Source organism: Aquila chrysaetos, chromosome 7, assembly GCF_900496995.4.
Source record: "Aquila chrysaetos chrysaetos chromosome 7, bAquChr1.4, whole genome shotgun sequence".
Classification (NCBI taxonomy): Eukaryota; Metazoa; Chordata; class Aves; order Accipitriformes; family Accipitridae; genus Aquila; species Aquila chrysaetos.
The window spans coordinates 2,398,912-2,415,336 of NC_044010.1; the positions used below are offsets into that span (position 1 = coordinate 2,398,912).

Genomic DNA, 16,425 nt, shown 5'->3' on the forward strand with positions numbered 1-16,425 from the left:
GTGCCAGCTTGGGACAGCAGAGCCTAGGGGCGTAGGACGGGTACAGAGTACAGCAGGGCGTACCGAGACCCAGAGAAGATGTCGGAGTTTGTGCAGGTGGTGTGGCCGTGAGCAAGATGACCTTTTGGATGTTTTCAGAGCCTCTGATGCAGTTAGGCAAATTCTCCTCTGCCACATCACATTTAAATGTTTCACTCTGCGCACTGCGATCATCATGATCATTAGTGAGCAAAACTAGTTAAATAGTCATCACAGAAGCAACCGTGCAAAAATATTTCACAATTAGCAATGAGCCTTCAAAGCAAGTCACTAAAACCAGACTTTGGGGCTGCCCCCCCTGCAAAACCCATTGCTCTCTCCTGCCCCATCCTCCGGTGGCCCATTTCCAAGGGGTTCAAAGTGCAACACCTTTCCAACACCTGGGTTGGAAAGGCATGTCAGCGTTTGCTGTTGGATGCAAGTTATGTTATTGATTCAGCTAGGCAGCAAGCAGCAGAACCCGAACCAGTCCTTACACCCGTGGAAAATACATTGCAGTCAGCAGCAAGGTTTTTCTGATGGAGGACTACTTCATTAGCCTGGTCTTGCACGCACCCACTGCCCGAAGCAATGCTCATCAGCTGGCCCGAGGAAATACACTGCAACCAGCACTGCAACCTGGAGCAACCAGCAAGGACGACAGGGGTAGTGAGTAGTTCTGGTGGCATCCCATCCCATAGCACGGCTCGGAGCAGTTTTAACCCATCATCATTAAATTAAGCCTGTTGACTCCAGATGCTTCTTGATGTTTGGAGGTTTTGGGGTTTTGGCTTGGGGTTTTTTGGGTGGGGAGAAACAAAGCTGTTTAGGACCCCCTCCAGACTTTTCATCTGTTCTTTGATCTGTCATGGGGTCTGTGAATGGAGCGCGAGCCTGCACCTAGGCACTGCGGGAGAGATGGGTGCCGTGCCCGTGGCACCAGGGCACAGCTGGGAGCTCGCGCCGCTCCGAGCCCTCCACCTCCGGCTGCCAGCACCCCGTGCAGTCTAAACAGCACGGGGTTTGCTGTGTCTGGCAAATCCCAAGAGAGGAGCAGCTGTAGCAGCTCCAGGACAGCGGTAGAGGAACGTGCACATGAATCCAGAGAGAAATGCTCTTTTCTCTTGGCACTCTAGCAAGCTCTAATGAGAAGCAGCCCACCCGAGCTTTTGAAGAATGAACTCACCAGGAGACTCCTCTGCTCTGATCAGCCTCCAACCCTCTCATCCGCTTAGGAGAAATAATAAACTGGGACATACGAGTTATTTTCATACGCACAGTTGAGTAACCTCACACAGGGAAGACTGGCGGGGAGGACGGGGGTGATGTTGGGGCTGCCTCCCCCCAGGACCAGGCGACGCAACAGGGAGCCCACAGAAAGTCTCTTGGTCCCTTTGGAAAGTTGTTGGGGGGGGGGGTGGTGGCAGGGGGATGGGGTGCTCTGTTTCCCAGGGCCCAAACAGGCTGTTTTTGTATTTTTTTTAACCTGGGCTCAGTCCTGGCTCGTGAGGACTGCTGTGTTCTGATGTGCCGTTGTGTCCCGGGACAAACCCCCGCCTGCCCCCAGCATGGGCTGGCACAGCACCGGCAGCGCTGCTCGGCACAGCCAGCCCCGTCCTGGGCAGCTTCCTGGGACTGCCCAGACGACCAAAGAATAAACTTTGGTTTGTCTGATGGCCCAAACTGTGATACTCATGAGATTTCTCTTCTTTTTTTTTTTCTTAAATTTTAAATATTTCACTTTTTCAAACCTTATTATTTGCCTTTAGCATTTGTTTTCCTGCTGGCAGACACCTTTTTGAAAAGTCACATCCAGTCAACTTCCTCCCATCCTATTCTTGCCACTTTCCAAGCCAAGTAAGGCAGATTTGACTTTCTATTCTGGAAAAAAAAAAAAAAAAAAAAAAAAAAAGAAGGAAAAAGAAAATTGTCACAGAACTATTTGTTTACCCAAGGACACAGATGCCAGGAGCAGCAGCACAGTGAACGGGGAACCGTGTCTAAGTCTGCACTGATCATGAATTTGGTCCCTCATCCCTGGCACTAAGCTGGCCGGGGTTGGGGAAGCCGTGGTGGCCACCAGGACAGGCTTTGGCGCAGCTGGGCCTTGGGGCTGAGGCAGAGGGAAGCCGAGCAGCTGCTGCCAAAACGATGCTTTTGGGGGGGGCAGCACTGATTAGGGGCGACCCTGTGCCCGGCCGTGCCTGCTCACCGGCGGTGGGAATGGGCCCGGCAGCAGCCAGGCTTTTTGCAGATTTCTGCTCAAGCTGTTCAGCCCGTGGCATGCAAACACAATTTCTTCTTTTTTTTCCAAGACCAAGAGCAGTGATGTAGCTATGCCCCTTTTTTCCCCAAAGCTTTAGCAGCAAAAGCTCCATTCGCGTTTTGCAAAAGCTCCTCAGCTGGGCAAAGCCAGTGGGCAAACCGGCAGAAGGTTTTTTTCGAAGCAAGTTCCGATCTTTCCCAAGATACGAGCCATATCAGTTAAGCCGAAATGTCCTCCCTGGGTAGAAGACGGTCTCATGCTGTGGAGTGAGTCAGCCCTTTGCAACGTCACTCCCAGGGGCAAAGACAGGGCGATGACAGTCTCTTACGGTCTCCTAAAGGTCGCAGGCAATTTGTGGCTTTGTGCGAGTTTTATTTGTTGTAGGGCTTTTGCTTTCTGGTCTATAAAAACCCCAAGGTAGCCAAGAAGGGGTTTGGGGTTTGGAGTTTTTTTAGACATAGATTTGTTATTTAATCCTGAATTGGGTTCTCTTTGCATGACTGGCAATATTTCCCTAACATCTCCAGTCTCCCTCCTGTTTCCTGCAGGAGGACAGTTAGATAAGGATAAATAGAGATGGAAACTTTCTCCATTGCTAGCTGAAGCAGCGACAGCTCTTGGAATTTTCACATAAAACGCTTCTTCCGACCACTTGCCAGACATCTGGAGACAAACGGCTGCTAAAAGGAACCAACATAAAACATGTATGTTTTGAATTGTTTGATTGACTAAAATATTTTTGGAGCCTCTTGGTTGCTCTTGTTTTTCCCCCTTGCTTGGGTTGTGTCAAATCCATCTTCTACACCACCAGTATGAGGCAAAGTCTTCCAGGAAAAAAAAGAGCAATCTATCAAGACCTAATTTCCTAAATTAAAAAAAAAAAAAAAAACAAAAAACAAGAAGAAATTAAAGTCTGCCAATGTTGCAGGTATTTGTGTCTGCTTGTAAAGAAACAAACAACCAAAACCATTCCCCAAACAAAGCAACTGTCTTCCCTCCTCCCCTTCGCAAGACAGGCTAGAAAGCCAACTCTCCTTTCTGTTTTAATCCTGCTTTTCAAAGAAAAAGGAAGTTTTCAAGTTGGAGACAGAATGAAATGGGCTAATTTATGCCAGCAATTTGCATTGAGACTTCCAAAAAGCTTTAGCCCACCAGAGAAGGCCAGACCCATAGGGCTTATACCCGTACCTGGCAAATCACCGGAGGCAATAAATAAAGGAGAAGCAAAGACACATTTAGAAACATCATAAACCCACTGACTGTAGCCAGGGGATGCCTGCTGCAGAGCAAATGCCATCCTCTCACGAACCCAATGGGACGTTCAGCTGAGCCAGCCAAAAAGTGGCTAAAAGGGAATGAACTGACATTTATTTGTACTTTCAAAGATTTTTAATAAGGTCTTTTGTGAGGTAATCTGCAGACACAGTGTATGGATATAAGCTTGTGGTTTTTATTTTCTTTCTAGCCGTTCTGCCTTGTGGTATTTAACCTAAAGGTTATTAAAATAGATATTAAAACCTTCCTTACTAGTACAAGGCCATATGGACTTGACTTGTTGGGTCCTGACCCATATATTTAAGGAAGAGCAAAGCCCGGTGAGTCCTGTCTCCTGTGGTACAAGGGGAGAAGCACTGCCAAGCCTCAAGACCAGGCAAAGGGGTACAAACATGGATGGCAATATTTGACCACGCTTCCAGGGCAGTGATTAAGGTTAGCAAGCCTAAAGATGGGTTTGATTCAGGTTTAGGCTGGTAATGAACTGACTCGAGCATGGCTGGAGGGACACCCACAGACCTTTTGTGAAAGCACCACATGCAGTTTCTCTTCGACACCCTAGCATCTCCCATGCTCCTGCAACTGTACCAACCTCTTCCAGCCTGGGAGCAGCACACAGCAGCTCGGTAGACCCCTTTTATAAATTATTTTTGGCCCACTTTAACCATCCGTCCTAATTGCCCGGGCCAGCGGCACTTGCCCCAGCAAAACCCGCCTGGCAGGGTCTGCCGCAGGAGCGATGCTGGTGGCAACCACAGCCCGGGATGCCGGCACTCAGGAGAGGGGTTGGTGCAGTTGCTGCCTCCATGGGGACGCAGCTTCTGCAGCATCCCGAAACACGATGTGACTCTTCAGCTACAGCACAAGCTCAGGGTTTGTTTTGCCTCCCCTTTCTGGGATGAATGTCCAGGTCATGCAAGCCCGGGGGCACATGTTGGGGCAGCAAGCATTGCCAGTGGCCGGACACTAAGGGTCTCTCCAAAAAGGCTGTGGCTAGGGAAAGGGTCCCATCCTGGCAGGGAGCCTTGCCTCACTGCCTCCTCAAGGTCTTTTCAGGATCTTTTCCTCCAGGACAAAACATCAGCCATCTTGTGCACAGCTGATGTTTAGTCTGACCTCGCTGCCGTGTCTCCAGCATGCTGCTGCCTCGCAGGGATCGCTGGCTCTCAGGTATTTCGCATTGCGGAGCTCGCAGGCAGCGACTGAGCTGCAGGGTTATGGCATGCCCTTAGCACTAGCACTGGCTCCCCTGCAAGGCCGAGAGGCAGCTCTCAGGGTCCCATGTGCTGGCCTGGATGCAAATGCCGGAGGACTGGCACCCGGCATGGGGCAGAGCAGCCAAGAGGCTCAGCTGGCAGCGTGAACTCTATCAGATGCACCACAGCTGCCATCCACAGCTGCCAAACTCTCTGAAGAACTCTGACTTCTCTTCAAAAAGTCCCGTTCTATTGTAAAACAGAGGGGTTGGCCGAGTGAGCACGTTACTCGCCCCATCCACTGCACTGTATCGCTCAGACACGGGGGCACGAACCCTCTTGGCATCACAGAGACATTTTGGTAGGACCACGTGTTGGGCTGTTCTGTGCTCCCAAAGGAGCAAGTGCCTCCAGGGACCACACGCACCAAATTTTCAGATGGGTTACTAGAATGGACTATGAACAGCTCAGAAACTTCCTAAGCTGGTAACTAGGTCCTCCCACACCCACACATCGGTCCTCCAGGGTGGACGGGAACATCCCCACCCAGGCACCCACCAGCCCCAGGCTCCCCAGGGTGGGATGGCGGTAAGCACAAGCAGAGCAGGGTGTGGGCAGCACTGGGCACACGGAGGACTGGATTCAGGTTTGGGAAACTGCACAGCCAGGCCACTAAAGAGCCATGCATGGAGCAGGTACTGCATGAGCCACGGATCCCGTTGCAGGACACCGCTCTGGCAGCGGGCGCCCAGCTGGCACTGGGACGGTTGCTCAGTCCATCACCAGGCTGAACCAGGGATACAGCAGCACATACAGGATTTTGCTGGTGTGTAGCATTTCGCTTGCAAGCCAGCCACCAGCTCCCCAGAGAGCTGCGGAGTTTGAAGGCATCGTATGAAACCTCTACTTAGAGACCCTCACCCAACTCAGCCAGCCACCTGGGTGCAGGTCTCCTCTACCTGCCTATGTCAAACCCCGTGGCTGTGGGTGACCACACTGACGGCGACTGATGGAGACGGAGCACAGCCCCACTGCGACGGGCTCCACGCTGGCCACAGCCCCTATGTACCTGCCGATGCCCAGGTCAGAGCACAAAACCAGGGGCAGGAATGGTTTTGTGGGGTGTAGGAGCACAGGAAAGCAGTGGGACAAATTCCTGACCTCAGGGGCACAGAAGCGGCTCTGCTTCCCACGCTGTCTGCAGGCACAAGGGGAGGAGAGGAGGAGGAGGAGGAGGATGGGGACCAAAGCATCTTGCAGAAAGGGGTCCCCCTCACTCACGTACCCCAGGAAACACCTGATTCAGGCTTCAGCCGGGAGCCTGAGCCACCGTGCGTGCGCAGGAAGAGGTGGCTGGTTTCTCTCTCCTTTTCTCCCTCCCCTGTTCAGTACATTAATGGGCACCTGGGTACGCTACGAAAGCTTTTGCACAGGCTGCACCTGGCCCTCCGGCTTTGTCCCATTTTAGCTGCCATGTCATCTCACAGAGCTGCTGTTTTGAGTCAGAAAAGAGCACCGAGAGAGCGGCTATTTCCAGCCACAAGCCCTGCTGTACCACTGCCTGGGGTCTAAAGCAGCCAGACCAGCTGATGAAACAGGTCAGGAGAGGGATGTACTTCACAGGATACTGACAGCTCCCAAGTGTCCTGGCTTTGGTGTAACCAGGATGTCCCTGTTTCTGAATGTTTTCCCTTTTGGCTCGGGCTCCCCAGGAAACCTGGCTTCTCCTCCAAGGCAATGGCATGGCCTCGATGGCCACAGTACCTGCCAGCCAGTGCCGCTGTGGCACCAACAGGAAAGCCAAGCATGCGTGATGCCTCCAACAGAGAGGGTCTTCTTCTGAGGCTGCTGAGGTTCTGGTGGTCCCTACCTGAGCACGAACCAGCTTTTGCTTAGATCCAGCCCTAGATCTCTAAGTCTGGCCCTAGGTTCAGAGGCTCCCCTTTCCATTTTCTCAGGCCAAGTCCAACACACAGCTCCCTCATCCCAAGCCGTGTCCAAGCCTACAAAGAGCTACAGGTGGCTTTCCTCACGCAAGCTGCCTGGGATGGACAGGGAGCACCAGCTCATCTTTTACAGCAGCTCCCTGCAGGCTCAGAGGGGCAGCAGTTTATCAGTTGCAACCACAAGCATAACCCCATGTTAGCTCAGCAAGCCAAGCCACACCAGGGAGAGGATACATTTCTTCGCTTCCCATTGCCGTAGTGTGGGTCTTCTCCCCAGAGAGAGCCGAAGCAGCACACGTCTCATCATGCGGCTGAGGAGGAGGCTGCTGGGCAGCTGCAAGCCTCCCCATAACATCTTCCAGGGGCTGAGAGAGACCAGAGCCGCTTTGGCCCACGTCGTGTTTCACCAAGCCAGTCCTTCCACCATCTGAAAGCTGTGGCGAGATCTGTCAGAGAGGCCAAGCTGGGCTGAATCCAGCCAGTAGCTGTGTTGCAAGCAACATTACTCATCCCCTCGCTGAAGAAGCAATGGGCTGGATGAAACTCAAATGGCAGTATTTATAAGACCTCCAGCTGCCTAGCTTCTTGTTCTGGAGGTGAGGGGGAACCTCCAGGCTCCAGAACTTTATTTCAATCCACCAAACCTTTCTCAGGCACTGCAGTCTCCTGTGATACGGGGAGCCAGCTCCCACGCTGGAGTTCCAGCTCTGCCGGTTCCTTCTGCAGAGCAGGAGGAGGGGTTGTGCAGAAGAGGGGCACAGCCCCTTAACTCTTGGTCCACGAGCCAGCCGCGAGGCTGCTCCAAACTGCCGGCTGGGATCACGTTCGGCTGTTTTGGTAGCAGTACCGGAGCTAGCAATGGAGAAGGAGAGGAGGTGGGGGGCTGGCTGCAGCGACTCTGCCAGAGGTGAGGGACTTGCATGGCACTGGGACGTGCCACCATGCAGGGCACGGTAAGACTCCTGTCCTGCATAGCAACAAGGCTGCCTGTGACGGGCTGTTTTGCTGCCTGTGGTCTAAATCGGGCTCTGTGGCCAGCACCAGCTTCACCGCTGAGAAGCCAAGGTAAGGGGAAGTGAAAGCCGCAGGGACTGTGACACCTGCTCTGCCTCGCTGTTTCGCTTGTCTCTCTCTCAAGAAACCTTGAGTTGCTATATTTGAGCACTGATTATATCCTGGCTCTGTTCTTATCCTTGTTTGTGAAGTTTGACTGAGTTCACACACTCCTATGTACACAACATGCCACCCTCTGGCTGCCAGGGAGTGCTCACAGCTGGTCGGGATCCCCCCCCCGCAGGGACACGGGCTCCCAGGGAGGATGCAAATGCTTTCCCCCCGGCTTTCTGCACCACTGATATGCCAGTGCACATGCAAAACTGGAGAGGAGCTGCTGACAGCCCAGGCTGGGTGCAGGCATCCAATTCGACAACCCCTCCATGCTGCATGACAAGAGGTGCCCAGAGATGGAGGGTATTAGCCCTTGTCCTGCAGAGCAAAGCACCCCTCTAGAAAAGGCAGGAAAGCCGCAGCGGGGGCTCTGCAATTAAAGAGGGAGAGGACAGGGATAAAGTCAGCCCAGCTGCAGAGCAGTCCTGCAAAGGGGTGCGAAGGGAAGGCCAACGTAGGGGAGCAAGCAGAGGCTATAAGGGTTGGGGTCTGTGGGAGAGGAGGGAGAAGAAAGGAATGTCACTAAGCCCCAGGCCATCCTGTGTGGCTGGGCTCCTGAATTCCCTGTTGTCCCCCATCAGCAGCACCTTCTTGTTCCTGAGGGTGGTAGCATTGATTTTTCCACTCTAGCAGACCTGCCAGCTTGGGGAGGGCTGTTGCACAGCATGACCCCTCTTCTCTTCAATCCCATCCCATGGCAGCTCTTCCTCTCCCTCTATTTGTCTACCATTGAAGGGACCTTTAATCCTCCTAGGAGTCAAAGATCACTCAAACCCACTCAGGCTTTCAAGCCAAGCCCCAAGTCCCCTCACCCTTTTTCTCCCCGGCCAGAGCAGACACACAGGAGGGAGGCAGCTGAGGTGGGCAGTTGAGTCCCCTTTGACTAGGTGCACCAGTACAAGTAGGGAACATCATACCCCAGACAGAGCTTTTACAGGCAGCCCAAGAGAAATCATCTGTGTATCCAGCTCCTTCCTCCCGTTGACATTTCCGCAGTCAGATTGATCTAGTCCTGACCTCTCTATCCTTAGTTACATATTCTCCCTTCTGGTATTTTCTGTCTTTGACACACTGGTATCACACTCTTCCATACAAAGGTCTATACAAGAATCCATACAGCATGGCCTACCCATTATTTTTCTACCACATGTCAAGGGGATTAGAAGTTACATATTAAGGTACTGCCCAAACAGTGCTGTGAGCTAATACATGGTCTCTGGCCCCAGAGAGCGAGCAGACTGAAACAGGGCAGGGAGCTCACACTGTAACGCCAGAAGAGAAGAGGATATCTACTATTCAAAACCAACATCCAGGTAAGCGTTGCCTTTTAAATGTTCTCAGCTGGCTGGAAACAAGTCCCTAGTGGTTTTTGATTAGCATACACTGAGCATGAGGTGGGAGCTGAGGTGGGAAAACTTTTCTTCTCATATTGGTTCTATTATAGTCCTAGACCTGAGTTATCTTTTCTGTGCAGCTGGCTGCTAAAGAGGATCTGCCTTGAGACTTTGCTTGTCTGTGCTTTTTGAGGAAGAAGCAGAGAAATCCTTGCAAGCCCATGCTGCAGGAAAGACTGCTTCACAGTGAGTCTAGAGGTGAGCCTGAAGGGACACAAAATAGGAAGGTCCCGAAGAAAGGGACTTTACTGTGAGACTATTTCAATTTTCTTCTCTTTTCAGGTCTCCACCAAAAAACCTGGGATTAAAATACTTTCTTCTCTCATGCCAAAAGGCTAATTAATTGATCTTTACGAGACTCTCACAGTGAAAGGATCTACATGAAATGGTATTAACCATTTGTGACTGAGGGTCTGGTATACATGTGCCATAGCTGTGAGTAGGTGGATGCACAGTATTTGTGTAGGTGACAGGTACAAGAAAAGCCCTGAGAAGGTTGGAAATGAGCCCTCATCTTCCCTTCATACTTCTGACCACAGGAGAACGTGAGGATGACCTGCAAGCTCAGGAGAAGTTTCATTACAAGGCAAAGTCTCCAACTCCAGTCATTCCATTAGCTGTAGGCTGGTACTTGCTCAGCGAGCAAAGCCCCAGCTTCAATCCCTTGCTGCCCGATCAGTGCCCTCTGTGAGCTCAAGAAGGAGGCTGTCTTCAGAAACACTGGTGGGAAGAGGGCTTGGAGAATAAGGGCTCCCTATGGAGCCTTCCATTCCTGACGGGATTGCAAGGAACGCGGGCAGCTCAGCTCGCTGAACTCCCCATCTTCTCGCTCGCTGGCTAACCATCCCTGCAGCATCTCCGCCTTATTTTTGTTTGCTGAGATTTCTCCATCAGGAGAAGAAGCCCTTAAGAGAGTGAATTAACTCGAGGATGTACACAGCACCCAAACTTCCCCCCCCAAAAAAACACCTTCCACACCCCACCCATCTGACAACTTTAGCTTTCTCGGGGTGTCCCCCCCCCCCCCGGCCCCAACGGGGGCGGCCCGGGCGCTGTCCGCGGTGCTGAGCCTGCGGCCACCGCTCCCCAGGTCTCCGGGGGAGCAAAAGGGAAGCGTTTGCTTCTTGGGTGAAGAGGGACAAAAAAAACCAACCAATCAATCAACCCAAAAAAAAAAACAACAAGAAAAAAAAAACTAAAAAAACCCCAACCCCCAACAAACAAACAAAAATTGGTATTTAACGTTGGAAAACGAGTTTGAGGCGTGACTTTCTCCACCCCATAGCAGCTCAGGGGTATTTGTCATCTTCCAACCCTAAAGGTACAAAATTATTACGACCCAGGCCTCTGTGTACTTCATGATGTACTCAATCCATATTCTGAACCAAATTCCCCAGCCACGGAAGAAGGCGGCGCCTTGCTGAACTTTGCAGCAGCCTGAAAAGCAGTGGGGGAAGCCTATAGGTTAAGGAGTTTCAGGAAACCACTTCTGTAAGGATACATAGCTAATTGCCCTTACAGCTTTCAACAAGCCAGCCTCTTCACAGACATTCACCATTAAGAGTCCCTCCAGGCCTCTCTCTGACCTGGAATTAACACAATTCATAAAATGAGACTCATGGCAGGGTGGGCCACTTATCGCTGGCCCAGACAGGCACATGCAGTTGCTGAACAGGGGTGTGATATGTATAAAAGGTGGCAGGCAGTAATAGAAAATGACTCAGGGATTCACCCAAAGAACACCACAGGCATGCACAAGTAGAATGAGTCACTGGTCATTCATTGAGGCAATTAATCAGAGGCAAAATCAGAGGGGAATGACTTATCTGAGCCTAAAAATGGGCTTTTAAATGGCTGCCTCTCTTCTCCCTCTTACCTGTAGAGCCCATGTTTCTCCAAAATGAGAAACTGAAACCCAAAGTTTTCCTTCTTAGCAATATTTATTTAGGGTGAGATGAACTGGGTTTGGAGATAGCATGATCAGTTTTAGAAACTTCAGGATATAAAGTTTATTGGCTAAGTTGGGCGGGAGTTAAATCACAGGACACTGTGGGAGAACTCCTACAGCCAAGTGAAGCTGCGGAAGGGTTCTCAGAGCTGACACCAGGCTTCCTGTTGTCAGCCACATGGTATGTGTGATCTCAAATTTGGGTGGGTTTACTGGACTGTTCCTGAGTGCTAACAGGGGCTGAATGGGGGCTTATGTGGTTGCTAGCTAAGTCTAGAGAAGGCCAGTTGTAGCTACTGAACCCCTTATGCTGGTGACACAAGATGAAGTGGCATATTGTCCTAGTTTCAGCTGGAATAGAGTTAACTGTCTTCCTAGTAGCTGGTACGGTGCTATGTTTTGAGTTCAGTATGTGAAGAATGTTGATAACACCGATGTTTTCAGTTGCTGCTAGTAGTGTTTAGACTAATGTCAAGGATTTTTCAGCTTCTCATGCCCAGCCAGCGAGAAAGCTGGAGGGGCACAAGAAGTTGGCACAGGACACAGCCAGGGCACCTGACCCAAACTGGCCAACAGGGTATTCCATACCATGTGACGTCCCATCCAGTATAGGAACTGGGAAAGGGGGGCGGGGAATCGCCGCTCGGGGACTAGCTGGGTGCCGGTCGGTGGGTGGTGAGCAATTACACTGCGCATCATTTGTACATTCCAATCCTTTCATTATTGCTGTTGTCATTTTATTAGTGTTATCATTATCATTATTCGTTTCTTCTTTTCTGTTCTATTAAACTGTTCTTATCTCAACCCGTGGATTTGCTTCTTTTCCCGATTTTCTCCCCCATCCCACTGGGTGGGGGGGGAGTGAGTGAGCGGCTGTGTGGTGCTTAGTTGCTGGCTGGGGTTAAACCACGACACATATCATGTATCATCTCTCCTTAACTCAGTTCCAGATCCTCTCATGGGTGACTGAAGCAAGTGGGGAGTGGTCTGCTGCGCTGCAGTTGCAGAAACACGCTGCAGCAAATGAACCTGATACCTATAGCTGCTGATCCAAGTCTGTATCACCCCGTGCTCTACAGTGATGCAGGAAGCTCATCACCCCTGCCCACAGCCAAAACAACACCTTCAAGAAGCCCATGGCAGACAAAAAAAGGGAAATCTTTACAATTCTTCTCTTTTAAAGTCAGTATGATGCTTCCCCTTGGACCTCACTTTATATTCAAAAGCTTATGGGAAAGAGTATCCCATTCACTTCATGTGCCAGGACTGCTCCCTCACATGTAGAAGGCATTTCTTCCACTAACCTGTAAAACTGGAGTCAGAGATGAGGGTTTATGTGGTTCTTCCTAGATCCCCTCTTACAATATTGGAATAGAGGCCGTATGTTTTCATTCTCCTGGAATTCACCCAGTATTTCAAGATTTAACGTTAATATCGGCAGACCAGAATGCTCTCCAGCCAACTTCTCTCCCAAGTTGCTGTTTTCTAATAATTTTCCCCTCTTGCTAATGGGCTCAAGAGTAGTTTGTCATCTCAGCAGAACACCCTCCCTTCCAAATATTCATCAGAAAAAATTATTCCATCTTTCTGAATCTTTATTAACAGATGTACTTCCAAAAAACAAAAGGGTGTATGCCTCAGCACAGTAATTTTTTTCCAAAAAATGAAACACTTTCCCACTATCTTTAAGGAAAATGAACCTAGTTGGTTTTCCACATCCCCTCCCTACAGTTTTTTGTACTTCAGAAGTCTAACTTGCATCAAATGCCACCTATTACTGCCTTTTTCCCCATAGCTAATATCTTGCATATCTGCTTCTACTTGCTGCCTTCACTGTAGTTCAGTACCATGGCTTTTAGCTAAAGCTATCGTCTCCCTTGAACGTGGAAATAGAGCTTTTTGGCTATCTCATATATTCTTCCTAAAGAACTTTCCCCATTTGAAAATGTATTTTTTCTCCACAAAGTTTTTTTCCTATCTGTCTTACTCAGAATTTCCTCGTGTTGGGATATTAGGCTTTTAGAGACACACCACAACATTATCAAACCACTAGCAGGAACACCTTGTTTCATGTCCTAGAGGCTATTGCTTGGATAGTCCAAGACCAGCTTCCAGACCCCTGAACCCCTCCTGGCTGAACCAGTCTCACCTGTATGGTCACCAGCTGCTTCTCAGCACTGACTGGTTTTCTCCTTCTGGCTCCTGAATGTTTTGGAGTCATTTTGGAGTCTTTTTCACTTGGAAACAGCAGAGTCCTTGAAGTCTGTGGGGCTGACAATGACTTCACCCAACTGTGGACCAAAGATAATTGGAGAAAAATGGTTAAGAACATGGGTTAAACATGCTCAAAAGATGTGAATTGTTCTCTGATAAAGCTGTGGTCTCTAAGTCAGACTTTTCCCCTGAACCCTCTGCTCCTGCCATTGCAGCAGGGCTTCCTGGCACATGCACAGACCTGGAAAAAAACAAAAGCCGAGACAAGCAGGTCATTCAGCTTAAGGGGAGAGTAGAAAACAGATGGTGCAAAGACTTCTCTTCCCTGCAGGAGACATCTCCACCCTACTCCCTGCAGACCTTTGGCTAGAAGGGTTGCTAACCCCCAGCTTGACATGGAGCAGAGAAGGAAACTCAAGCAACCTGCAAGAACAGACCCATGTCATCATCACAAAAACAGTCTCACAAGAAAGGAAAAAATGCCTGCAGTGGGCTTGGAAGAAAATTCTTGGTATTTTTGTCTGATTTCTGGCCATTTGGGATAAGACTCTTGACCCTTTTTAGTTGTCTGTGGTGTGGCAACCTGAGCCAGTTGCTCCAAGATTTCTTCATAGTCACAGGAGAGACATGGACATTTTTAGAGCCCAGTGATCTCACACTACAGCACAGCTTGTCAGGAGAGAGGACAGGGTTGAACAAAGGTTTCCAAGATATACTCCCAACAAGCAGCGTGTGCGCAGAAGCCGTCACATTCTCACAGCTTCTCCTGGTTCGCCTGACACAACAAACAACAGCTTTTCTCTTCCCCGAACCTCATGCCCCCCCATGCCGCCTTGACCTCAGCACCAGCCCCTTGTAGAGGCAACGCCACAAATATTAACCAGAGCCTGAGTTTGGACCCCAGCTAACCCAAAGCCAAAGCATCAATGAGCAAAAAAGCACCAGACAGGTTTTGCAGCCAGGCACCAATAACCCCTCAGGCTCAGGACAAAACGCCGTGTGAAATGCTATCAGCAACTTATTTTAGGTGGCCGTATGTCAGGAACCCTTGGCCAAAATAAACCCCTAGGCTTGCTCCAATGCATCTTTTTTTAGAAAAGAATTTATATAAATGGTCTTTCATGAAAGAAAAATATTGTTGTGAGCCTGTGCAATATTTCACCATGATTTTTTAAAGAAAAAATTATCTTCAGTCTGAAGCATAGGAAGTAAAACGTTAGCCTGAATAACAGTCACACCTACATGTTGCTGTCCTTATCACCTACTACAAGAATCTCCAGGTGATATCTGGGAGCCAGGCTACAACTGGCACCTACCCAAAAGAAAAATTAAAATGGCCACTATATCATAAAAGTAAGATTTTAGCTCTTTAAAAATATTTTCAGTAATAAGTATCCTCTGAAGATTAAAACCAGCTCTTTAAATGTTTGTTTCCAACATTTATACAATATTTACACCTTATTTTCTCAGTGCTTGAGTTCTTTGCTAACTCTATACTGTGAGAATGAAGATTTGGTTAAAGTCTAGGTAATCTGCCAGCACTGTGGCATGTCTGGATTCTCAAGAATCCATCGCTACGGAAATAAAAAGGAAATTAAACCACTGGAAAAATAAAAAAAGTATGTTAGGTTGCTATGGAGCCCGATTAAATTTGGAGGTAAAGTTTAACTTGCCGCTTAATTCACATCATTTTGAGGTATGATTTAACCTGACACTTAATTTGCATCATTATGCAGTGAATACAGCAGGAGATTGAAGGGCCCCGTGCTGCTGCTCAGCGTTCAGCAGCACCCTGGGGTCCTCTCTGAAACGGTCCTTGCACAGAAATCCTCTCCTCAAGATGCAGAGCGGGCACCGCCGGCCGCCAGCTTCCAGACAGCTCTGGCCACCCGAATCTTAAATGTCTTTCTGCAGGTTTCTCAGTCCTCTGATGTCATTTTTAAAAGTAGTGTCACTTCAAGGGGTATAAAATTTAGGTCAGACTGTTTCAAACAGTTCCATGAGCCAGTGCTATTACACTGCAGCCTATTTGTGATATATTACAATGTAATATATATAGCAATGACCAGCCTCCTCTGAGATGGTCCCTCTTACAAATTAAACATTGTTTGTAATCTATCGAGTATGCCTGAAACAGCCTCAAGAAAAGTCATCGTAAAGAAACCATGTTTAAATTGTTTTTTCTGCAGTTTTTCTCTTATTCAAGTACAGACCAGGATAATGCGTTATAACAGTACTACTGCTACTTTTCCATGAAGTCTGGGATCTGGAGGTTTTGTCAGCAGTGGACATAAACTCTCTGAATGAGCTGGTGTTATAATACTGCAAGTCAGTCAAAGGATCCCTGAGATGAACTGGAGACCCTTTCGCTACTCATCTATTCTTTATTAGCACTAAGTAAAATCAGTAATCAGATAGTAAGCACTTTCAAAGTAAAAGCTGCTGTTCTGGAATTAAAAGTCATAACTGCACAAGCAGTTTTACAGTTAAAGGCAAGACCACTTCTGTCAAATATCACATTGCTAGTTAATGAATTCTTATTTATGAAAGAAATTTCCTTTTTTTAACTAAATCCGTGTTTTCAACTGGTACTTCAATTAAAACGAAAATTCAAGTCCTGGTCAAATGAAACATCCTGACCGTAGTTGCAATTATACCCATACAGCAATCTTTTCTTTCTAACCAGACAACAAAAATCTGGCTGAGAATCCTGAAGGCCAGAGTTCACACCATAACTGCCGAGGAGAGCCACGTGTGTAACACGCAATAACAGAACAGCACGTTTACCCCCATGCTTTTATATTGCAACCAAGTATTGCAAGTAGTTACGAATTCTATGTGGAGAGCATCCTAAATATGGGCATAACACAGCCCCCCTGCAAGTTCTGCTGGCACACTCCTGCAGTTTTAAGTAAGTAAGTCAGACATGCCTGTGAGAAGACGGTACTTCAAAACTGTGGTTCTCCAGTTCATCTGTGGATTTTTTTTAAACACCCGCATC

The 16,425-nt window shown here is 48.9% G+C and overlaps 1 protein-coding gene across 1 annotated transcript in view; it reads right to left on the reverse strand.

Moving 5' to 3' along the window:
* Positions 1-1,406: 1,406 nt before the first annotated feature.
* TENT5C (terminal nucleotidyltransferase 5C) overlaps positions 1,407-16,425 on the reverse strand; it is a 28,530-nt gene continuing 13,511 nt past the window's right edge. Inside the window, exons 3-5 of the transcript XR_003924298.2 lie at positions 13,360-13,501; positions 12,515-12,606; positions 1,407-1,899 (exon numbers count right to left, since the gene is read on the reverse strand). The gene's annotated coding sequence lies outside the window, so the exon portion shown is untranslated. The remainder of the gene's footprint in view (positions 1,900-12,514; positions 12,607-13,359; positions 13,502-16,425) is intronic.